The sequence below is a fragment of the Gossypium hirsutum genome, chromosome A10 (genome assembly GCF_007990345.1).
Source record: "Gossypium hirsutum isolate 1008001.06 chromosome A10, Gossypium_hirsutum_v2.1, whole genome shotgun sequence".
NCBI lineage: Eukaryota > Viridiplantae > Streptophyta > Magnoliopsida > Malvales > Malvaceae > Gossypium > Gossypium hirsutum.
Window position 1 is genome coordinate 92,742,651 of NC_053433.1, and position 17,093 is coordinate 92,759,743.

Consider the following 17,093-nt stretch of genomic DNA (forward strand, 5'->3'; position numbering starts at 1 on the left):
TTTTATTTAAAAGTTCTACCTGGTTAGATGGCATAGTGACTGCATCTAAGTTGAAAACCGCTGATTTTGTTGGCTTTGTTCTTATAACTTGCCACTGATAATTATTCAGTGGCATCTCTTCAATGAACTCATAAGCCTTCTCAGGTGTTTTGTTATTTAAGGTTCCCCCGGCCGCTGCATCGACCATCTATCTAGTTGAAGGGTTCAAACCATTGTGGAAAGTTTGAACCTGTAGCCATAAAGGTAACCCATGGTGAGGGCACCTTCTCAACAAATCCTTATATCTCTACCATGCATCATATAGTGTTTCTAAATCCATCTGCACAAAAGAAGAGATATCATTCCTCAATTTTTCTATTTTAGCCGGTGAAAAATATTTGAGTAAAACTTTTTTGATCATTTGTTCCCAAGTAGTGATTGACCCTCGTGGTAATGAGTTCAACAATTTTTAGCCTTATTCCTTAATGAAAAGGGAAACAACCGAAGGCGAATGGCATCATTGATAACGCCATTGATCTTAAAGGTTTCGCAGAATTCCAGAAAATTTGTTAAATGAGTGTTTGGATCCTCTTCCTACAAACCATCAAACTGAACAAACTATTGTATCATTTGAATAGTGTTAGGTTTCAGTTCAAAATTATTTGCAGCAACAGTAGGTCGAACAATATTGGATTCAGTTTCTGTTAAAGTAGGCTTAGCATAATCATACATAGTACGAGGAGCAAAGTTCTGATTACTGGATTTGCAGCAACCACAGGAGGTAGTGGATCATTCTGATTATTAGCCATCTCCTCGGTTGTAGTATGGATGTCGTCCTCTCGCTCTTTCTCTATGTATTGTAAGCTTTGCCTTATTTCTCTTCAGTTTCTGTGAGTTGTGCTCTCGATCTCACTGTCAAAAAGCAAAGTTCCTGACAGGTTCCTCCTATTCATAAACTAGAGACACCTGTCAGAAGCAAACAAAAGAAAAATTAGAAAAGAAAATTTAAACTAAAAATAAAAAGTAAATTGCAATAAAAGTAAAAATGGCTAAAGTAATAAAAATCAAGCGTTCCTAATATCTTAGTCCCGGCAACGGCGCCAAAAACTTGATGGTCGCTAAACTAACTAAAAATTCAACTGAGGCAAGTGCACCTATCAAACAGCAGTATAGTTATGGTGAAACCAGAAATATCGCATCCACAAGGACAAAAAGTACTAGTAATTACTATCTTTTTATTATCTAGCCTAAGAATTAAAGGGATGTTTTTAAACTAAGATTAACTATCTAATTAACTAAGATCACGACAAAGATTAAAGTTGGAAAATACTTTTGGAAAACTGATGAAGAAGACAATACCCAAGGAAGAATTCACCTAGACTTCACTTACTACTTATGAATTAGACGATTTATTCACTTGACTTAATCCGTAGAAATCCCTAACTTATGTTAATATCTCTTTTGAGACTAAAAATAACTGACTCTAGGTTGATTAGTCAAAATCTCTTTCTAATTAAAATCCCTATTACCACATTAACTCGATCTATAGACTCCCTTATTAGATTTGACTCTAATCCGGCAGATTTATGTTGTCCTATCTCTAGGATTGCATTCAACTCCGCTTAATTATGGAAGATCTACTCTTAAACAAGGACTTTTACTCCTCCGAATAAGCACATCAAAAACCTGAATTAATATCCAGGAATATTAAAGTAAGGATTAAAACTCATAACTAAGAATAAGAAAAGTATTTATCATATAATTCAAATAATAATAAGATCTGTCTTAGGTTTCATCCCCCTTAGGTATTTAGGGAGTTTAGTTCATAATGATAGGGGAAAACATCTCAAAATTGGGAAAACAATAAAACATAAAGAAACCCAAAGAACTTCTAAGGAAATTGAATGGAGATCTTTAGTCTTGAAGTAGATCCTGCTTCCGAGTTGATTCCAATGGCTGTCCTCGAGTATTTCTACTTTCTACTCTACGTCCCCCCTTTGATCCTTTTCTAGGGTGTTTATATAGACTTTGGAATGCTTCAAAACCCTAAAAATTAGCCTTTTCAAGTAGAATTAGACTTGGGCTCGATAGGGACACGACCGTGTGCCACGCCTGTGTGAAATTGCTCAAGCCGTGTGTAATTCTAAATTGGTTTTTAGTCAGCATGACCATGCCACATGGGCATATGGCTTGCCCATGTCTCTCACACGGGCATGTGGTTTACTCGTGTGAAAGTGCCTAGGCCATGTGAAATACGGAGATAGGCCCATTTTGTCTGTTTTTGGCCCGTTTCTTGCTCTTTTCACCTTCTTATGCTTACCTAAGTATAAAACATGATTTTAAAGGAGTAGTAGCATGAAACTCACTAAATCTTATGATAATACATCCAGAAATATGCCAAGCATAGGGTAAACATATGTATATATTATGGTTTATCAAGAATTGATCGAATAAATCATTGATCCTCGGTAGCGAATACTTATTCTTTACTGTCAACTTGTTAAACTGATAATAAACTATACATATTCTCATTGATTCATTATTCTTCTTAATGAGCAAAACCGGTGCTCCCCACGAAGACACACTTAGTCTAATGAACCTTTGGTCAAGAAGCTCTTGAAGTTGAGCTTTCAATTATACAAGCTCCCTCGGCGCCATGTGATATGGTGCAATAGACATAGAGTAGTACCTAGTAATAATTCTATACCGAATTCAACCTCCCTATCTGGAGGTACACCAAGTAACTCTTCAGGAAAAACATTCGAAATGTCTTTTACGATGCATGAAAAACTTTCCCCTCTCTTTTCCCTCAATTTTTCCTCCACAGGGCTATACCTCCACAGCACGAGGACCCACTGAATCAGCCACCACCACCCTCTCATCCAGTTCATGTGGCAGCTTCATATGTTGACATCTCTGAACGCCTCACCCGATTCGAGCAGCAGTGTTTTAAATGATTTGACAACATTGATGCCACTCTACAACAGATTTGTCAACACCTCCACATCTCATCGCCAATCCTACCTCGCGAACCATCCAATGATGAAGATGTTTAGAAATATTTATTTTATTATTTTATGTTTTTAATTTTTATTCAAACTACTTTTTATTTTTTTATTTTTATTTTTATTTTTTAGCAGATTTAAAATTTTATTATAAATTTCGGTTATTTCTTTTCTAGTTCTTATTCTTTCTAATATCCCTTAAAAAGTTCCTAATTTTATCACAGTTATATAGAGCTCTTAAGCTCATCATCACATAGGAACTAAAACTCCACCGGGAAAGGGTCTTCACGACTGCCATGTCCTTCTCGACCATGACCATAGCTACCACTAGATATAATATTCTTTTGGCGCAGGACTTATGGCCTAATGAACCTCTACGACCGCCAAAGTATCCTCCTCCACTCTCGAACCGATCACTCTCCAAAACTCTAATTCGAGGAATTCATCATACAGGAAGTTTCACTTCTCTCCCTATCTTATTTTTATACTCTAAATATCTATCTTTATACATTGAGGGAAATGTACATCTTAAGTGTGGGGGTATTTATTTTATTATCAGAAATATCCTTGAATAATCATCTTATTCTCTTGAAAAACTCTCATATCATATTTAGGATAAATTTTAATTAATTTATGATTTTGATTGATATATCTTGAATTAAAACATAGGGATTTATGCATTGATTATTTAAACTTTAAGACAATAGAGAGTCAAGCTGATGAGTTGATTTTTAAGAATTCAAAATCTTAGGCTGTTTCCCCAAGTCTAGGTATTACTTTGAATTGGAATTCACGAGTCTAAACATCAAAAAGACATAATTTTTGTGAGATTTTTTAGCCTTTTGAGCATCTATTCATCCTTTCATGCTCACTTTTATTATTGCTTTGAGTGCGTCAGTATTGAACTGTTATTCTAAAACTTGCTTGATTATGCATGTCGAGACCGCACCATTTGATTTGATATATCAAAATGATTAAGGCACTTAGGATTAACCCACTCATGCCATGAAAAGCCTACCCCCACGATTAATCCCTAGCAAAGCTCCTTGAGCCTAACAAACCAATTCTTGTATTACCTTTAATATTAACCTTTAACCCATTATAGAAATCCCCTAAATTAATCCATATTTTTGTCGAGATTTGAGTTGAATGGATTGCCTAGCTATGTTTTGTTCTTGATATTTAGTCTATATTATTTAGCTTGTTCTTAAAAAAAAACTATGTATGCATATCTGTAATTTCATAATTCTGAGAGAAGCTCTGTTGTACGCAAGTGAAGATTAACTCTTTTTCTAGTTAGGCAACTTTTCAATTCAATCTCGATTCTAACCCTTTCTTTCAGCTTGTGACCACACCCCCTAACCAAGCCTCATTACAAACCTCTAAAGACCTTTTGATTGATGTATCATCTTAAATTATAGTGGTGGAGATTTGATTTTCATGCAAGCCTATGGTAATGACTTTCCATTATTGACTATTGAGTGCTTCCTTTATTGTCCTTAAAACACCTCGAGTGATTTGAGTGAATCTTTAGTGAGGATGTAAAACTCTGTGATATTCTGAATTAAAAGTAATTACTTAGATGAGGGAAGACACCTACGTTTTCGGAATAAAATGCTCAACTTGGAATGATTGAAAATTTTATGTTCTTTTAGTTAAATTCTCAATGTATGATTAGCTATGGATTAATTTGAGATATAATTAATAGAAATTATGAGTTGAGAAAGATTTATTTTGATTATGACTTGAGAATTTTGCTTGACGACAAGCAAATGCTTAAGTGTGGGGTATTTGATAAACCGTAAACTATACATATTTTTACCCCATGTTTAATGCGTTTTATGGATGATTGCTCATTAGAATTGGTGAATTCGATGCTCCTAATGCTTTAATTCCATGTTTTACACTTAAGAGAGCATAGGAGAGCGAAAAGAGCCAAAAACGAGCCAAAAAGGGACAAAACGGACCAAATTGAGAAGATGACACGACCTAACCCTTGCCACACGGGTAGCTCATACGCCCGTGTCTTTCAAGGGTGTCGACCAAGGCTTTCACGATTCACATGGCCTGGCCATTGACCCACATGGCCGTGGGCAATTTAACGGATCGAACACGGCCTAACAATCACGTCACACGGTCGTGGCACACAGGCGTGTCCCTACCGAGCCCAAGTTATGTCCAATTCGAAAAAGGTCATTTTTGAGGGCTTCTAGGCATTCCAAAGCCTATAAATACAACCTAGAAAAGGAGAAAAAGGGGAGACAGAGAATAGGGGGTAAGGAATTACTCCAAGGAAGCCGATTGATCCATCTCAGAAGCCGGATTCATCATCAAGACTGAAGATCTCTCCTCAATTTCCCTTCAGGAGTTTTGGGTTTTCTTTATGCTTTGTATTCTTTATTCTTCTGAGATGTTTTCTTATTTAGTTATGAACTAAAAACCCTAAATACCTAAGGGGAATGAAACCTAAGATGAATCTTGTTATTATTTTCTGAATCGTATGATAAATATTTAACTTGTTCTTAATTATGTGTTCTTAATTCTTGTTTTGAAATCCCAGGATACTGATTCAAGACATGCTCTTATTCAGAGGAGGAATAGACCCTGTCTAAGAGTACATTTGTCATAATTAAGTGGAGTTGATTGCGCGCCTAGAAATAGGGTGACAAGATTTTGTCGGATTAGGGTGAAACCTAATACGAGGATCCATAGATCGAGTTAATGCAACCCTAGAGTGTTAATTAGAGAAAAGTCTCAGTTATTCAATCTAGGATTAGACGTCATTAGTCTTGAATAGGGATAATAACATAACTTAGGGATATCTACGGAACAAGTTGAATGAATAAATCATCCGGTTCGGAGCCAGAATAACAAGTAAAGTCTAGGTGGATTTTTCCTTAGGTATTGTCTCAAGTCAATCGATTTTCCCAAAAGCAATTCCCCAATTCTCTTCTCTGTGCATTCTTAGTTTAGATAATTAGTCAATTAAAACAAAACTCCATTATTCTTAGGCTAGATAATAAAAAGACAGTCATTACTAGTACTTTTAGTTCCTTTGGGTTTGACAATCCGGTCTTGCTAAAACTATACTACTGTTCGATAGGTACACTTGCCTATATCGCGATATTAGTTAGTCTAGGTTTGATCTTCATTATAAATATTTATTACTTGTTACAAATCACACGATCAGTGTGAATATCCTTTACAGAGAGTTTTACAAGTACAGAATCAGACACAAAAGCAAGGTATGTCTTGTACCTTTCCGAATTAGCTTTTTAGCTACAAATGCAGAGATTACGTTGGAGAGGTAATCTTGATGCTCACCAATCATAACAATCTCACTTCTCTTATTAGTTCTTAGAGTAACTCTCTTAGAGGTACAGTCTAGACTAACTCGATGTTCTACGAGCCAATCCATTCCCAAAATCAGATCAAACTCACCAAAAGGAAACTCTATTAAGTTCGCCAGAAATACCACACCCTGAATTTCTAATGGAACCTATCTATATACTTTATCAACTTGGACTGACTGACCCAGAGGACTAATTACAGAAGACTCCCTAGAAGTATTTTCAATAGATATACCCAAATTTTTAGAAATAGTTCTAGCTATATAAGAGTGAGTAGACCCGATATCAATCTGAGCAAAATATGGAACATAATGAATAAATAACGTACCCATTATAACGCCGGCATCATCATTATCCTCACTACATCTTTCCACATAGACCAATATATGTTGTTGTGCCTCATTCTGATTCGTACCTCGACCCAATGCTCTCTAATCTCTACCTGAACCATTACCACCCCTAACCATACCACAGCCCCTAGGTGGTTGATGAGCTACTCTGGGAGGTTAAACAGGACCCGGAGCTAGAGTTTGTGCCGCAGGGGCACCTGTCAACGAGGGTAATCTCGAATACGATGCTCCATCGACCCACAACGGAGACAAGCTCTTGATTTCCACCAGCACTTGCCTAGATGGTGGCTCCTACAGTAGTTATGGAGCTGAATCTCAGTCGTTGCAGCTGGTGTCTCAATCCTTAAAGGCCCCTCAAACCTTGCCCGTTTCTTAGGGCTCTGTCTAGAACTAAAGAAACTCGAATCCCTCTTAACCTTGCACTAACTTCTCTCTCAGTCTTGCCTCTCGCGTTCAATGTGCTTCACTTCTTCTACTATCTTAGCCTTTTCAACCAACGCTACAAAACCCTCCTCCCTTTGAAGAGTTATCAAAACTCGCAGATCATAATGTAAGCCTTCTACAAACCTCACACACTTATCGTAGTCAGACGCTACCAAAGCCAGAGCATACCTGCTCAATCTCAGAAACTTGGCCTCATACTTGACCACAGATCTCTCATCCTACACCAGACTCATGATATCAACAATGGCATCTCATGAAATCTTTAACAGAAACAAAAATTCAGACATGGGCTTTGAAGAACACGAAGCAACGATCACAGAAACGTAAAAATTACTAAAAATCGGGTCAAAATGGACTTACAATTGCTTCCTCAAAGTGCTGAATTATTTTGAGCATTCAAACCCTACTTCCATGGTAATATTCGGCCAAAAATGGTGAACATGCGAAACCATTTTATGCTTTATTTTATTATAAATTATATTTATTAAACCATTTACTAAAATACCCTTGCATTTAAACATTAATAAACCATTTACTAAAGTCCAACAAGGTCATTTAATACATTACATGGTCAATTAACCACATAAAGACCTATTAGTCCAAAGCCATTTCAAATACATACTTGAAACATGTAGCATGCTAATTTCACCTTTTATGCGATTAAATCCTTTTTGCATAATCGAGCACAGAAACAGACAAATTAAATTACGAAAATTTCACAGATGTAAATTAACATATCACAGACACAGAAAATAATATTAAAATATTTTTTAAACTCGGATTTGTGGTCCCAAAACCACTATTTCGACTAGGGTCAAAACCAGATTGTTACAATTCTCCCCCTTAGGGATTTTCGTCCCCGAAAATCTTACCATTAAACAGATTCAGATGTTGTTGTCTCATTGAATCTTCAGGCTCGATGCCATATCACTTTAACTAGAGGAATTTTCTTGTTTCGCAATTCTTTAATCTCACAGCCTAAAATACGCATCGGCTTTTCTTCATAAGTCATATCAAATTGAATCTCAATTTCAGAAGGGGATATCACATGGGACCGATCAGATCTATACCGTCGAAGCATTGATACGTGAAACACATTATGAATCTTTTCTAACCCAGATGGTAGCTTCAATCTGTAAGCAACCGATCCAACTCGCTTGATGATTTCATACGGTCCAATGAACCTCAGACTCAACTTGCCCTTTTTTCCAAGTTGGAACAGTTTCTTCCTCGGAGATACTTTTAGAAACATTTTATCACTGACCTTAAATTCGATATCTTTTCTTTTCAAATCTGCATATGATTTCTGATGATCAGAGGCAGCTTTCAAACTATCTCGGATTACTTTCACTTTCTATTCTGTTTCTTTTATCAGATCAATACCATAAATTTTATTCTCACTGAGCTCAGACCAGTATAACGGAGTTCTACACTTCCTACCGTATAAGGTTTCACACGGTGCTATTTTAATGCTCGATTGAAAACTATTATTATAAGTGAATTCAATCAAGGGTAAGTATTGTTCCCAAGCACCTTCAAACTCAAGAATGCTACATCTAAATATATCCTCGAATATCTGAATAATACGTTCTGATTGACCGTCTGTTTACGGATGAAAAGCGGTGCTAAAATGCAATTTAGTACCCAGAGCATCTTGCAATTTCTTCCAAAATCGCGATGTAAATCTCAGGTCTCTATCTGACACTATCGACAATGGCACACCATGCAATCTCACAATATTAGAAATATACAACTCAGCTAGCTTATCGAGTTAGAAATCAGATCGTACTGGAATAAAATAAGCTGACTTTGTCAATCTGTCAACTACAACCCAGATTGCATCTTTCTTTCTTGGAGACAGAGGTAAACCCGAAACAAAATCCATGGTCACTCGATCCCATTTCCACTCCGGAATCATAACCGGTTGTAATAACCCAGATGGCACCTAAAGCTCAACTTTAACTTGTTGATAGATCAAACATCTCGAAACAAAGTCAGAAATATCTCTTTTCATTCCCAACCATCAACATAGTTGTCTCAAATCATTGTACATTTTCGTACTTCCCAGATGTACAGAAAATCTACTACTGTGAGCTTCACTTAAAATCTTTTGAATCAAATCTTGATTTCTTGAAACACAAAGTCTATTTCTGAACCTCAGACAGTCATCATCATCTATTCGGAATTCAGAATCAGAATCAAAACTACACTGAGTTCGTTTAGCCATAATTTCATTATCAATCTTTTGAGCTTCGATAATCTGTTGTAAAAAAAAGGTCTCGCTTTTAATTAAGCTAAAACTGAACCATCATCAGACAGAACTAAAAGAGCATTCAGTGCAAATAATGATTTTCGACTCAAAGTATCAGCAACCACATTTGCTTTTCCCGGGTGATAATCAATCACAAGTTCGTAATCTTTTAACAGTTCTAACCATCTTCTCTGTCGTAAATTCAAATCTTTTTCCTCATGAAATACTTCAGACTTTTATCATCAGAAAACATGTGACATTTCTCACCGAACAGATAGTGACTCCAGATCTTCAAAGCAAACACAATGGCAGCTAACTCAAGGTCGTATGTCGGATAGTTCTTCTCATGCGGCTTTAATTGTCTCGAAGCATAAGCAACAACTTTTCCTTCTTGCATTAAAACACAACCGAGTCCATTCAACGAAGCGTCGCTGTAAACAACGAATTCTTTACTTGACTCAGGTTGCACAAGTACAGGAGCTTCAGTTAACAAAGTTTTTAACCGATCAAAACTTTTCTGACACTTTTCAGACCATTCAAATTTTATATATTTTTAAAGTAACTTTGTTAACGGAGTTGCTATCACAGAGAAATCTTTTACAAATCGTCTGTAGTAACCAACAAGTCCTAGAAAATTGTGGACTTTAGATACATCCCTCGGAGGCTTCCAATCTAAAATAGATGAAATCTTACTCGGATCAACTCGGATACCGGAAGCTGATACAATATGACCCAGAAAACCAACTTCTCGCAAGCAGAATTCACATTTACTAAACTTTTTATACAACTGTTTATCTCGCAGAGTCTGTAGCACTATTTTTAGATGTTCAGCATGCTTAGATTCATCATGTGAATAAATCAATATATCATCAATGAATACAACAACAAATTGAACTAGATACGGTCTGAAAATTCTTTTCATTAAGTCCATAAATACAACAGGTGCATTCGTTAAACCAAAAGGCATAACTAAAAATTCATAATGCCTGTACCTCGTTCTGAAAGCAATTTTCAGAATATCAGAATTCTTTACTCACAACTGGTAGTAACCCAATCTCAGATCTACCTTAGAAAACACAGTAGCACCTTTCAACTGATCGAATAAATCATCAATTCTAGGCAAAGGGTATTTTTTCTTTACAGTCACTTTATAAAGCTGTCGATAATCAATACACATTCTCATTGTGCCATCTTTCTTTTTCACAAACAGAATAGGAGCACCCCATGGTGAAAAGCTCGGTCTAGGAAATCCTCGATCTGTCAACTCTTGCAACTGAGATTTTAATTCCTTTAACTCGGTCGGAGCCATTATATACGGAGTTATCGAAATCAGAGTAGTACCAGGTACTAATTCAATGCCAAACTCGACTTCTCGAATCGGAGGCAAGCCAGGTAGCTCTTCAGGAAACACATCAGAGAATTCACAGACAACAGGCACTAATTCAACTTTCTTATCATTCACTTTTGAATCTAACACATAAGCTAAGTAGGCTTCACAACCTTTCTTTATATATTTCCGCGCTTTCATTGTAGATATCACAGATGGTAGCCCATTCAGATCACTAGACTCAATTCGAATTATCTCATCATTCTTACACCTTAAATCAATGACTTTTCATTTGCAACTCATAATAGCATTGTGCAAAGTCAACCAGTCTATTCCCAGAATTATATCAAATTCATTGAAAGGAAAAAGCATCAGATCAGCAGGAAAACAGATATCTCGAATCAATAACGGGCAATTCTTGCAGACTTTATCAACCAAAACACTTTTGCCTAAGGGGTTCGATACTCTAATTACGAATTCAGTAGACTCTACAAGCAAAGTCTTACTGTGCACTAAATTCATACAAATATAAGAATGCATTGATCCAGGGTCTATCAATGCAATCACATAAGTATCATAAAAAGTAAAAGTACCAGTAATCATGTCGGGAGATGAGGCTTCATCACGAGCTTGGATAGTATAGGCTCTGACAGGTGCTCTGGCCTCAAATCTAACAGCAGTATCCTTAGTAGCTCTTTGACCACCACCATTTCTTGAATTTCTGGAAGGTCTACCTCTAACTGAGGTATTACTCGGTCTCAGATTCTATACATTTACTTGCTCAACAGGTTCAGAACAATCTCTTACAAAATGATCTAGAGATTCACACCGAAAACAGGCTCGGTCATTCAATCTACAATTTCTCGGAAGTCTTTTACCACAGTGTTTACATTCAGGTTTTTCAGATCGGACATTTCCAACACTTGCAGTAGAAGTAACAGGAGCTCTGGAATTTGAGTGCAATCTAGCTTGATCTCGGTTCGAATGTTTTACATCAGTACTTGAACAGTTTCGATCATCTCGAATTTCTTTGACTCAGATTGAAATGCTCTACCCGAAGATCTCTTTCTAGCATCTCTAGCTTCAGAATCAACTTTTCTTTTCTCTTTACTTAATTCTTCAACTTTACATGCTCGCTCAACGAGCACTACCATTTCTTTAATTTTCAAAATCCCTACTAACAGACGGATATCTTCGTTTAATCCATCTTCAAACCTTTTGCACATTATTGCTTCATTTGATACACATTCGCGGGCATACTGACTCAATCTCAGAAATTCACGTTTGTATTTAGTAACAGACATACAGCCTTATTTAAGCTCGAGAAACTCTTTACATTTCTGATCAATGAATCTCTGGCTGATATATTTCTTCTAGAATTCAGATTGAAAGAAATCCCATTAACTCATTCACTTGGAACCACAGATATTAAAATTTTCCACCAATGATACGTCGTATCCCTCAGAAGTGAAACGGCACATTTAACACATTCCTCAGGACTCAAAGACATTTCATCAAACACTCTTATTGTATTTTCCAACCAGAATTCGGCTCTTTCAGCATCATCATTCGTTGTAGCTCAAAACTCTTTAGCATCATGCTTTCTAATCTTATCAACCAGTGGTCTACCCAACTATACCAGATTCATTCGTGGCATATCAGAAGTTTGAGGAGGATTAACCGGGGGTGGAGGTTGTTGTACAGTCGGATTGGTTCTAATGTATTGGGTGAACCATTCATTCATCATCTGATAGAAAGCTTGCTTAGCGTCACCATCATGACTACTCGTAGCCGGTCTAGAATCAGTTTGCACCGTCCCTTGCGTGGGAGTAGGCGCATTGCTTTCTACATCATCAGCTACAGCTCTATCGGGATCCATTTGCTATATAAAAGCACATTTCAATGTCAGGAGTCATCACACTATCACAGATTCAGATATATGGCATGTATAGCTAGACTCAAATACGCTATGGTAGTCCTAGAACTGACCAAACCATAGCTCTGATACCAATAAAATGTAACACCCCTAACCCGTAATCGACATCGAATTAGGGTTACGAGGTATTACAGACAGATAGAACATTTCGGACCAATACAGAATAACATATAGTAAATATCATTAATACAGAGGCATTCATCAACAATTCATTTATTAATACAGTCTACGAGACCTAAATCATACATTTAAGAACGGTCAGAACAAAAAAAAATGCATTTAGAACTTTCAGAACTCAACCAATTCTTTCAAACTGTTAAAGTCACACGCCCATGCAACTAGGCCGTGTGTCACACATGAGTATTAGACACGCCCATGTGAACCAGCCGTGCCAAAAATAGATCCTATATTGACTTTTTCACACGGCCAATAGGCACACCCGTGTACTTTGGCCGTGTGATACTTAGCTAGCTACTGACTTTAGCCCACGGCCATATGACACGCCCGTGTGTCAAGACCGTGTGGTTCCTAAGAGAATACTGCTTTTCTTACACGGCCACAAGGCACGCCCGTGTCCCCTAACCGTGTGGCACCAAGCAGGCTTGGTTTAAGCCAAATTTGCCACCCCATTTTGGGTCCAATCCTACAAGCAATAATCTACAACATACATACCAAAATTTCCAACCAATTTCATGTGCAAAACATGATTCATTATAACAAAAACATATTAGCTCATAAAACACTACAACCATACATCATTTGGCACCATCAACCAAATACTAAAACTATATACAACATTTCATTTGCTAGCCAACTCCTATGGCATAATATATACACATCAAAACTTATATACATAGACCATCTAGCCTATACATGCCATATTTTAAAATATGTACACTTTCAAAAGTACCAGAATGAGATCGATAGTGTGGTGACGATCCTCGACTATCTCCGAGCCTTTAGTAGCTATGATAACTAAAAAAACAGACAGTAAACACACAGAGTAAGCTACAAAGAGCTTAGTAAGCCAAATACAATTCAACCATAAAGATTCGTAACCATTTCATAGAATATTTCATAGTTAGCCATGCACCTTTGTTTGCATATATACCATGCTTCATTTCCAATTCTATACATATTTCATAGAGACAGAGTTTTTTTTTCATATTCAGAAATTTAGTACGATACAAACGTACCTGCATAGGTTATAAATTTCATATACTCAATCTCAAATTTCGTACGCTATCAACAGACGGGTCAGAAATGATACAGATGCTCATAAACAAGTACAATGCCGACGTCCTGGGCGTGGTCTTACATGTAACTCAATAACGATGCCTCTGTCCCAGACAGGGTCTTACACGAAATCAGATATGATTTTAATGTCTCAGACATGGTCTTATAAGTAAATCTCAATTGAGACCTGTGTCCCAGACACGGTCTTACACGATGTCTCAGATAGATATCAACTTTACTTAGGAAAATACAGAGCTTTTCAAATATTATCATATTATCATACTTTACTCCAAAGATAATCATCAGGCACTCAAGGCCATCCAATACAGATTACAGTTTATTTGTGTAGAATTTATTCAAATTAACACGTAATTGTAATTTGGCTTACCTCAGATGGATTTCGTACGGAACGAGTCGACTATTCAACTATTTTAGACTTTTCTCGATCTAAGTCTGATTTTCTTTGTTCTCGATCTAATAAAATACAAATTCAACCATTCAATCATTCGTTTCATTCAACTTAATCCATATACACATATTTAGGGCACTTTACATTGTAGCCCTTACATTTACACACTTTGACAGTTTGATCCATTTTCACAAAATAACAAATATGAAAAATTCACCAAGACTATAGCTTGGCCAAATATACATAGCTTCCATACAAGTCCAAATAACATAATTAATTCATATTTTTGTCCTTGAAAAGCCCATTTTCACAAATTAGTTCAAATGACTCTATTACATCAAAATTCAAAGACAAAACTTATAACCCATCTACCAAGCCTTCATAATTCATCCAAAAACATTTCAAAACTCATGATATCAACAATGGCATCGCATGAAATCTTTAACAGAAACAAAAATTCAGACATGAGCTTTGAAGAACACGAAGCAACAATAGCAGGAACGTAAAAATTACTAAAAATCAGGTCAAAATGGACTTGCAATTGCTTCCTTAAAGTGCCAAATTATTTTGAGCATTCAAACCCTATTTCCATGGTAATATTCGGCTAAAAATGGTGAACATGCAAAACTGTTTCATGCTTTATTTTATTATAATTACATTTACTAATCGATTTACTAAAATACCCTTGCATTTAAACATTAATAAACCATTTACTAAAGTCCAACAAGGTCATTTAATACATTACATGGTCAATTAACCACATAAGGACCCATTAGTCCAAAGCCATTTCAAATACATACTTTAAACTTGTAGCATGCTAATTTCACATTTTATGCGATTAAATCCTTTTTGTATAATCGAGCACAGAAACAGACAAATTAAATCACGAAAATTTCACAAATGTAAATTGACATATCACTGACATAGAAAATAATATTAAAATATTTTTTAGACTCGGATTTGTGGTCCCGAAACCACTATTCTGACTAGGGTCAAAACTGGACTGTTACACTGACTTTCGGCCTCCCGATCCAGAATGGGTTCCGACAACCCTCTCGAACGCGCGAATCATAGCTTGAAACAATGCGTCGTCCTAAGCTGTCAGGGTTTGCGACCCAATCTCAGCAGTAGGATTACCAACAGTCTCACTAGTCTCCAAATTGGGCATACTACTATTAGAGGATGGCTCTGTTCGAGCTCTTCCTTGACACCCACAACGTCCACAAGAACCATGTCCACGACTATCGCACAAACTCATAATATCAGTTTATCTACAATACATATGTGCACAAATCAATTTAGAGTTTTGATCACAGTTCTAATGCCAGTTCATATCAGAATATTTAACCAAACAATAATTTAATTACTACAGTATCGCAACTAATCAGATTAATTGAATAGAAATGCTCACAAGGTCAGGGTCAAACTTGGTCTTTTATAAATCATTTTGCAGAATTACTCGGATAACCTATTTTCGTTTAAACACCTTTTTAACACAAAATAGGAGCCCAAATCACAGCCCGAATATTGTAAACCTAGCTCTGATACCACTAAATGTGACACCCCACAACCGGCCTAGATGATAAAACCAAGTCTGGAGAGCTACATCAAATATTTTATCAAAAAGTAACTCTCGAAACTTAGTCTTTTTGAAGTCATCCAGAAATAAAGAATTTAACAACATAAAGTTTAATCTGAGTTAATCATCTTAGTAAGTCAAATTCCCTGAATATACTGAAAATAGACCATTAATGTAGATAATAATAAAAGCTAATAAATAACATGACCGAGCTCCTGATCCGCTGACCCAATCAAGTGTGACTGTTACCTGTAATTCAATCAACTGACCAAATGAATTAGCAATGCAATAAGGAAAATAATTACATATTCAGTAGAGCTATGAGTAAACCAATAAAGTTCCAAGTTGAGATTCTGAATCAGTCTCAGAAGGCAATTTGTTCAATTAACAGACCAGAATAGACCAAACAAACCAGACAGATAATAAGTCAAATCATTTTTAGATACAGAACAAATGCAATTATCCTACCCACATCCGTTACACACCTTCTCCAACCAACCCAACACACCAAAATGAGTAAATAATACTCATCTAGCCTTATACACTACGTAGTGTCGGTATGACACGTTTCAGTAATTGTAGGCTAGTTGCCATATCATATTAAAGATACTGGTGGTTTAACCACTGATTCAGAATGTAGCATTTCCTCCTTTACACACATTCCCACCTAAATGTAAATGCAAATTTCAAATGCCAGTTAATACAGAGGTCTATACGACCATTCAAATTCAGATCATACTCGTTCTAAATAAATCAATATCATTAACAATTTTCATAGGCAATACACATACTTATTTTCAATATTCAATCTTAGATCACAGAATAACAATTTATACAGTTTAATTCAGTTCATACGGACCCCATAGAAGGCCTGCATTCGTGTCAAACAATGCTTGTGGCCCGAGGGGAAATTTTCAAATATTGGTCCACATGCCCGTGTGGTTTCACACGGCCTGAATAGTTGGCCCGTGTAGTTCCACACAGCCTAGCACACGCCCGTGTGTTCACCTGTATGCCTCACATGGCTTGACACACACTTCTGTCACGTGCCCATGTGGTCTTATTGCATAAACAATATGTTATACGACCTGGACACCCGCCTGTGCTCGTGTAAACCCTGCACAAAACATTCCCACACACGGCTTGAACACACGCCTATGTGTCTTTAATTCGTAAACAATGAGTTACACAGCCTGCCACACAGCTTGGCACAATGTCATGTGGTTC

General features: G+C 36.6%; 1 non-coding gene across 1 annotated transcript; it reads left to right on the forward strand.

Moving 5' to 3' along the window:
• The first annotated feature begins 245 nt into the window (after positions 1-245).
• LOC121208923 (small nucleolar RNA R71) lies at positions 246-352 on the forward strand. The gene has a single exon (XR_005904044.1). It is a non-coding gene; the product is annotated as a small nucleolar RNA R71 (small nucleolar RNA).
• The last annotated feature ends 16,741 nt before the right edge of the window (positions 353-17,093 follow it).